Source organism: Mustelus asterias, chromosome 27 (genome assembly GCF_964213995.1).
Source record: "Mustelus asterias chromosome 27, sMusAst1.hap1.1, whole genome shotgun sequence".
Classification (NCBI taxonomy): domain Eukaryota; kingdom Metazoa; phylum Chordata; class Chondrichthyes; order Carcharhiniformes; family Triakidae; genus Mustelus; species Mustelus asterias.
In genome coordinates, this window is record NC_135827.1 from 7,556,895 (window position 1) to 7,566,676 (window position 9,782).

Genomic DNA, 9,782 nt, shown 5'->3' on the forward strand with positions numbered 1-9,782 from the left:
GCATCTCAAAGTGCTCCACAGATAATCAGGCAAGGACACTTTCTAAATACAGGATCTTTCTTTAACCGGGATGCACCTGACTCTGTACAAGCTCAAGTCCGCTATAATTTTTGAGGGGAGAGTTTTTGAATTCTGTGAAACTGAATCCCTCGGACTGGTCACGCCACGCCAAACCATTTGCTCCTTCCCATCCGACTGTCTGTAACATTAATCTGAGAAAAGCAGACCCCAGATGAAGATTGAAACCATCTTTGGACTTTGACATAAGCCGACTCCTGCACCGTAATAACTTAGAATGCTTGTTTACGTTCCATTAACTGGAATCAGATGGCAAAACTCAGCCACTTCAGTAACTCTCTGAAAGTGATCCTACAGTCAAAGTAACCTCCGTCTCTCAATCAGAGTGTTATAATTACAGACTTCTTGTGTTAAAATGACAGCAGCCATTTCCAACAATTGAGCTCAAGAGATTTAGGGATTTAAGTGCAGATTCTCACACCAGTTAGTGCGACTCTCTGGGGGAAGGGGAACAGGTCACATTCTGGGCACCATTAATGGAGTGGCTGGGAAGGGCGGCATTCGGGAGCAATCTCACTCTAAGGGGCAGCCCCGATGCCTCACCTGGCTTCAGCCCCCCTGGGCTGAGGAGATTAACTGGACCTCACTCCTGGTCACCCGAGATTGGATAACATTTCATTATGAATAGGTCTCTGGATTAATCGTCCAGTGACAATACTACTACACCACCCCGGCTCCCCTGTGGTAGCAGCACAGTCAGGGAGACGCCCTCAACATTGACTCCAGACCCCTGGGATCTCATGGCATCATTTCAAACATGGGTAAGGTTGTAATAAAAATAAAACTGAAGGGTGACCGACTAAATGTCATCAGGATTGTGAAAGGGTTTGATAGGATAGAGAGGAGGTGATGGCGTAGTGGAGTGTACACTAGTAATCCAGAGAGCCAGAGTAATGCGCTGGCGTCCCAGGTTCAAATCCTGCCATTGTGCCAACATGGCAGCGCCAACCTGTGTCTGTGCGGAGTCTGCACGTTCTCCCCGTGTCTGCGTGGGTTTCCTCCGGGTGCCCCGGTTTCCTTACACAGTCTGAAAGACGTGCTGGTTAGGTGCATTGGCCATGCTAAATTCTCCCTCAGTGTACCTGAACAAGTGCTGGAGTGTGGCGACGAGGGGATTTTCACAGTAACGTCATTGCAGTGTTAATGTAAGCCTACTTGTGACACTAATTTAAAAAAAACTAAGCTGTGGGAACAAGATCCACATTCTCACCACTCTCTGGGTAAAGCATTTCTCCTGAATGTCCTGTTGGGTTTCCTACTGAGGCTCAGGGGCCAGGGTCATGTCCCTCTCGCCCAGGGAATATATTGGCTTTTGGCCCCCCCGGGAGGGACCCCCTCAACAGGGTCACATCTGGATGAACCTGTTGTAAATGTCAACGAGATATGAAAATCTCATGATAGAGGGCGTTTCATTAGATTTAAATCTATCAAAATGGATTGAAATTTGGTTCACAGATCTCGCCACTGGCGAGGGGTGGTGAACATCGGATATCGCGATCACGCTGGTGAGATTCGCGATCTCTGGGTTTCGCCAGATCCCGAGCCCTTGCCGGTGCGGACGGAGAGACATAATATCATCAGTCAGAAATCCAACAGGAAATTCAGGAGAAATGCTTTACCCCGAGACTGGTGAGAATGTGAATCTTGCTCCCACAGCTTAGTATTATTATTTTTATTTATTAATGTCACAAATAGGCTGACATTAACACTGCAGTGAAGTTACTGTGAAAATTCCCTCGTCACCACATTCTGACACCTGTTCGGGTAACACTGAGGGAGAATTTAGCATGGTCAATGCACCCTAACCAGCACGTCTTTCGGACTGTGGGAGGAAACCGGAGCACCCGGAGGAAACCCATGCAGGCACGGGGAGAATGTGCAGACTCCGCACAGACACTGGCCCAAGCTGGGAATTGAACCCGGGTCCCTGGCACTGTGAGGCAGCAATGCTAACCACTGTGCCACCGTGTCGCCCAGTAGGACAAAGCTAGATAAACACATGAGGGAGAAAGAAACAGAAGGTTATGTTGACGGGGTGAGATGAGGAGGGATTGGAGGAGGCTTGTGTGGGGCACAAACAGCAGCTTACCTTGGGCTGAATGGTCTACTTCTGCAGTGAAAATTCTGAGCAATTCTTTGCAGCTTGTTTAACATTTTTGCGAGATAGGGTTCTCTTTTAAAGGGAAGGAATGTTTTGGAACAGGAGAAATGATTAAAAGACGTTGTAGTGCACCTGTAGTAAGTGCACATCACTGTGGGTCGAGGCATTCCCTCATGGAGTGTAAAGTTCACATTCTGCACTCACAGCCTCAGGGCTGATGAATAAATCACACCCGATCCACCCTCTTCACCAGTGCACAGCTTCCACACAGCAATAACTCCCCCGTAACTACACAAACAAAGGGGTCAGTACAGAGGAAATGTGAAGACAAGCAACATTTAGCCCACAAAGAACGATCTAAGAGAGTTCATGGAGAGGGTGTAATTCAATAAACAAATTGAAAGGAGCAATAACAAATCAAACTGCTAACTAATGATCTCTGCGGGTGAATTTAGCTCTCCCCGTGGACCAAGCTTGAAGAGAGCACAGATTGTAAAATCAGGGCTGTACTGAGCGACTATCCTTCGGAGCACACCTCCCTGTGTGCAACTGCTGAAGTGCGGAACAAACCTCAATGTCTACATAACCCCAAGATCCAGGGCATTCATAAAACTACCGGATACAGCTCGGGTTACATTTACTGTGTGGCAGAGGTCACCAAAACATGGTGCAAAGTCTTCGATAGGCCAGTGACTAAGTCTAGAGTTTGGGGTTAGGGTTCCGAGGTCATTGGGACAATTCCTGGCTTTCACTTTTCCGTTACCAAAACTGACCATTCAATTGATACAATCTCCATGGTTTCTGAGTATTTTCTTTTGTGTTTTTAGTGAAATTCTGCCCCTTCCCCCCCTCCCCCACCTCCCCCACCTCCCCCTGCCCCCATCCCAGTTCCACAGAGTTTATAGGGTCAGTGGAAGATCACTTTCTTTGTACAGGATTGGTGGGTACAGGTGAGATGTGGGTGATTGCTTTGATACCCACTAACCCAGCATTACTTCATTTTGCTGCCTGCCCTTATGGGAATGCCCACATCTGCTCACCACCTCCCACCTCTACCCCGGCACTGATCTTATTGCCACCCTCCCCTGGAAACAGAGATTCAATCTCGACACTACACATCGGCTCACACAATCCACTGCGTCACTGACTCATCATCTACTTATCTCGGGCCACTCAGCTACAGTAACACTGTCCCCTGCACTGCCCCATCAAATACTCCCAGGGCAGTCACCATAGTCCCAGATGACCATCGGTTGCTCTTCCCTTTGAGGGGGAGGGCTGACTGGTGATGATTCAACCTGAGGATCACCACACTTCAGGCGAGGGGCAAGGTTGAGAAGACCATGTAGGGAAGGCGATAGCCTAGTGGCATTATTGCTGGGCTATTAATCCAGAGACTCAGCTAATGGTGTGGGGACCCGGGTTCGAATCCCGCCATGGCAGATGGTGGAAGTTGAATTCAATAAAAAAAATCTAGAATCAAGAATCTACTGATGACCATGAAACGATTATCAATTGTCGGAAAAACCCATCTGTTCACTAATGTCCTTTAGGGAAGGAAATCTGCCATCCTTACCTGCTCTGGCTGACATGTGGCTCCAGAGCCACAGCAATGTGGTTAAATCTCAACTGCCCTCTGAACAAGGGCAACTTGGGGTGGGCAATAAATGCCAGCCAGCGACGGCCACATCCCAAGAATGATTTTTTTTTTAAAATGAGTGGCTTCAATTAGAAGGCCTCATGAATAATCTCAGGAATTGAACAGGAATTGAACCTGCGCTGTTGGCATCACTCCACTTCACAAACCAGGCTACCACCCAACTGAGCTACCCAACTCCATGTCCCAGGGCAGGTACAGCATCGATTGGATACAGAGACCCTATTCTAACTTTACTGTATGGTCAGCTGACAATGGTATAATCCCATTGGACATCAGCTGACCCTCTAACCTTACTGTGGTGATGGAACATCTGTTGCTGTTGTTCCATGATGATGACCCACAGGAATAAAGATCAGAATCTCATTATATATAGTGAAATAAAATATAACAAGACTGATCCACTGTCAGAGTCCTAGAATTCTGAAAGATCAGTGTAAGCTACGTACATCAATGTACAGTATGATTGACGTCTAGTTTCAAGTCCAGAACTGTAACAATTATTACACAGTTTGAATTTTAAATTTATGCTTCGTACTATTTCACTCTCGTCCCCAGATTGTCACTCTCTCACGTTTGATGATTGCTGATAGTGAGGGTGGAAGTGTCATTTTAACTACCGCATGGTCATTTTGAATTCAGTCCCAGGCGTTTATTACGGATGTGTTCACCTGAGCAGTGGTTAGCACCGCTGCCTAACAGCACCAGGAACCCCCCCATCGTGTTCAATTCCGGCCTTGGGTCACTGTCTGTGTGGAGTTTGCATGTTCTCCCCATGTCTGTGTGGGTTTCTTCCAGGTGCCCCGGTTTCCTCTCACAGTCCAAAGATGTTCGGGTTAGGCAGATTGGCCGTGCTAAATTGCCCCTTAGTGTCCCAAGATGTGTAAGTTAAGTCGATTGGCCATGGTAAATTGTCCCTTAGTGTCCCAGAATGTGTAGGCTAGGAGGATTGGCCATGCTAAATTTCCCAAGATGTGTAGATTAAGTGGATTGGCCGCGCTAAATTGCCCCTTAGTGTCCCAAGATGTGTAGGTTAGGGGCATTGTCCATGTTAAACCAAGATGTGTAGCTGTGAGGGACAGCTCGGTGGATAGGATATTGGTATGTAGATAGGCTGGAAAATTGGGCGGGGATCCTGGATTCAGGATTCAATCCTGGACCGGGGAGCGGCGCGGGCTTGGAGGGCCGAAGGGCCTGTTCCTGTGCTGTATTGTTCTTTGTTCTTTGTGTAGGTTAGGGGGATTGGCCATGCTAAATTTCCCCTTGGTATCCAAAATGTGCAGGTTAAGTAGATTGGCCATGCTAAATTACCCCTTAGTGTCCCAAGATGTGTAGGTTGTGGGTATTAGCGGGGTATGTATGGTCTTTTGGAGAATCGGTGCAGACTCAATGAGCTGAACGGCCTCATTCTGCACTGTAGAGATTCTATGATTCTATGGAGCAGGATTTGCCACTAAACACTATGGCTGGTATAAGGTTAATGGTGCGATGTCACATTCACCCACCAGCCCTGGTGACCCCTGACCTACACTGGCTCCCAGTCAAGCTAAACCGCAATTTTACAACTCTCACTTTTGTACTCAAATCCTTCCATGGCCTCTCCCTCCCCGACTTGTCCGTCCCTTCCGAGCAGTCAGTGTTCCTCCAATTCGAACCGTCATGAAACTAACAGATTGTAAAAGCCCCATCTGGATCATAATGTCCTTTGGGGAAGGAAATCTGCCGTCCTTACCTGGTCTGGCCTACATGTGACTCCAGATCCACAGCAATGTGGCTGGCTCTTAACTGCCTTCTGAAATATTCAGCAAACAACTCAGCTGTAGCAGGTCACCACCAGGCTGTTTGCGGGTAATTAGGGATGGGTAATAAATGCTGAACTTGCTACCAACACCCATGCACCGAGAATGAATTCGTAAAAATTCCGGTAGCTTGCAAATCCCTGATTTTTTTCTTGCTCCCCCATTGGTGACCATTCCTTCAGCTGCCAAGGCCCTAAACTCTGAAAGTCCCCCTCGCCCTCAAATTGTCTCTCTCTCTCACCCTTTTGTCCCTTCTTAAACCCTACCACAGTGCCAGTGGGCAGTGCCAGGGGTGCCCATTGGGGAAGTTCCCCCTATACGGGGGAGTGGGTGGGGAGTTCATAAGTTCATAAAATCATAATGTACACGAGCAGAATTAGGCCATTCGGCCCATCGAGTCTGCTCTGCCATTCGGCCATGGCTGATATGCTCCTCATCCCCATTTTCCTGCCTTCTCCCCATAACCCTTCAACCCATTACCAATTAAAAATCTGTCCAACTCCTCCTTAAATTTACTCACTGTTCCAGCGCCCACCACACTTTGGGGTAGCGAATTCCACAGGTTCACAACCGTTTGGAAGAAGTAAGAGTGGTTGCCTTTATCCATGGGGGGGAGGGGGGGTGGGGGGGGGGAGTTGCTCTTGTGTGTGTAGCAGAGGGGGTTCCTCTTATCTGTGGGTGGTGGTTGTTTTTGTGTGTTGGGGTGGGGGTGGGGTTCCCCTTATCTGTGACGTTGGGTTGTCCTTGTCCATATTCAGGCGCCACCCTGTCAGCATGACAGTGTGGGCCACGCCTCCAGGATTTTGTTCCTAAGTGTTGGACAGTATAGCAAGAAAAGCCGCTGTGTGGCTGGCGAGCTATGCACTGCCTTTCTCACCGAGTCCCCAGAACTGGAAAATTCCACCCTTAGTCTCCAAGCTGGAAAATTCATAGATCATAGAATCCCTACAGTGCAGAAGGAGGCCATTCGGCCCATCGAGCCTGCACCGACAACAATCCCACCCAGCCCCTATCCCCATAACCCCAATTATTTTATCCACTAATCCCCCTAAGGGGCAATTTAGCATGGCCGATCAAACTAACCTGATTTGGACAGGCTGAGTGAGTGGGCAAGGATATGGCAAATGGAGTATAACGTTGATAAATGCGAGGTTATACACTTTGGAGGAAATAATAACAAATGGGATTACTATCTCAATGGAAACAAATTAAAACATGCTACCTTGCAAAGGGACCTGGGGGTCCTTGTGCATGAGACGCAAAAGCCCAGTCTGCAGGTACAACAGGTGATCAACAAGGCAAATGGGATGTTGGCCTATATCGCGAGGGGGATAGAATATAAAAGCAGGGATGTCTTGATGCACCTGTACAGGGCATTGGTGAGGCCGCAGCTGGAATACTGTGTGCAGTATTGGTCCCCTTATATGAGGAAGGATATATTGGCATTGGAGGGAGTGCAGAGAAGGTTCACCAGGTTGATACCGGAGATGAGGGGTTTGGATTATGAGGAGAGGCTGAGGAGATTGGGTTTGTACTCGTTGGAGTTTAGAAGGATGAGGGGGGATCTTATGGAGACTTATAAGATAATGCGGGGGCTGGATAGGGTGGAGGCGGAGAGATTCTTTCCACTTAGTAAGGAAGTTAACACTAGAGGACACAGTCTCAAAATAAAGGGGGGTCGGTTTAAGACAGAGTTGAGGAGGAACTTCTTCTCCCAGAGGGTGGTGAATCTCTGGAATTCTCTGCCCACTGAGGTGGTGGAGGCTACCTCGCTGAATATGTTTAAAGCGCGGATGGATGGATTCCTGATCGGTAAGGGAATTAAGGGTTATGGGGATCAGGCGGGTAAGTGGTACTGATCCACGTCAGATCAGCCATGATCTTATTGAATGGCGGGGCAGGCTCGAGGGGCTAGATGGCCTACTCCTGCTCCTATTTCTTATGTTCTTATGTTCTTTGGGCTGTGGGAGGAAACTGGAGCACCCAGAGGAGACCCACGCAGACATGGGGAGAACATGCAAACTCCACACAGACATTCTGCCCTTTGACTAGCATCTCAATTAGTTACTCTATTGGCCTATCTAATAATGGCATTTTGGAAGAAATTCATTGGTCGTGAAGTACTTTTGTACTGAAGATATGATAATGTACTTGTGAAAGTGAGGAGATCATTCTTCCTGTGTTGTGTGAGGACCAGATGGCCTTTGAATGTTACTTTGGCTGGACTCCGGTTACAAATGGGAACTGCCCCACAGTGATACAGGCAAAATCTCCAATGGAATGGAATACAGGAACAGGCAAAGGCCTTTCAGCTGCTCAAGCTGTACAACCATTCAGTTAGATCATGGCTAGCTTCCATTTCCACTCCAATTACCCTCCTTAGCTCTGTTCTCCTTGAAAGCCAATGCAAATCGATCAATCTTAGTCAGTGGAGTCAACATCCCAGCCTGGGATTTAATGGGCAGGGTAATGAGTCCAGGCTCTCGATAGCAGCTGCCGTTATTCCCCAACACTCTGCACCATTGTGCTGGGCTGGTTGGTGACACCTTCTCAAAAGGCTGAGTTTCTGCAATAACATTTACCTTCTCCCCCCCGTCTGTTTCCCAGACATAGCTGACCCGGTGCCAAGACTCGGCAGATGCTCACAATATATATATCCGGGAAGGAGCTGGAATTCCAGCCGGATGTCTTTAGCAGATGGTCTGTCCGTATCCCACCATGATGGACGTGCCAAATGCTGTTCCGATTTAAGCCATCTTAGTCTCAGACGATGTTCGTGGTCAAGGTCCAGCGTGCAACAAGTACACAAAATAAAAACTCTCGACAACCTCAGTGCTGGCTACAAACTCAACAGTATGATGGAAGGTTGTGGGCTTTCGATGATGTCTGGCAGGCCTGAGGCTGGTCCAGAATTGGGCAAATCTGTCACGCTTCCGCATGCAACCAGTGACCTTTGGGTAAGTGCCAGGGAGGGGTTAATCACAGCCGTCAGGAGCACAGTAACGCTGGGAGGAAAACTCCTGGCTCCACTTAATCTTTTAAAAAAACAAAATTTACGGTGGATACCAGATCCACGACAAGCAAATCTGAGCAGAGCGGGATCAGGTTGGGATTAAGGAACATTTAGGACTCTGGAAGTTCTTCTGCACACAAAGGGTTAAACGTGAGATGGTGTGAAGTGAGTGATAGTGAGTCCGCGGCCCATTTTACATCTCTGTCCATTAAAATGAAGAGATCTGTGAATTTGGCCATCCATTCGCCAATTCAGCCAAGTTACCCGATTGTACTGATCCAACCCCAGGACTGATTAGTTTGTGGAGTGGGTTAATGGTTCAGGTATTGGAGACTGCAATCTTCCAGCAAATATCAAGCTGCCATGTTGGAGCTGTCGTCTGCTTTCTGGATTAATGAGCTATGATGGGCCGAATGGTGGGTTCCTCAATTTTATCTGGCCTGAAGCAGCTCAAGAAAGAAAAAAGCCTTTTATTGAGACCTGGATCACCATTGGCAGAGGAGGAATGGAGAGACATTTTGGGGACAAAAACCTCAGAATGACCACCTGTTCCTTTTTTTCTTTATTCTTTCATGGGACGTGGGCATCGCTGGCAGGGGCCAGCGTTTACTGCACAAGCCCAATTGCCCTTGAACTAAGTGCCTCGCTAGACCATTTCAGAGGGCGGTTAAGAATCAACCACATTGCTGTGGGTCTGGAGTCACATGTAGGCCAGGCCAGGTAAGGACGGCAGATTTCCTTCCCTAAAGGACATGAGTGAACTGGATGGGTTCAATCAATGATAGTTGTCGTGGTCGCCATCACTGAAGCTAGCTTTATATTCCAGATTTATTAATTGAATTTAAATTCCACCAACCGCCCTGGTGGGAATTGAACTCATGTCCCCAGAGCATCAGCCTGGGCCCCTGGATTACAATTCCAGTGGCATCTACTGGTGATATTACTCCCTGTAAGAAGTCTCACAACACCAGGTTAAAGTCCAACAGGTTTATTTGGTAGCAAAAGCCACCAGCTTTCGGAGCGCTGCCCTTTCATCAGGTGAGTGGGAGTTCTGTTCACAAACAGGGCATATAAATACACAAACTCAATTACTCCCTCACAGGATCGGTGAGGGAGTAACATCACTGGGAAATG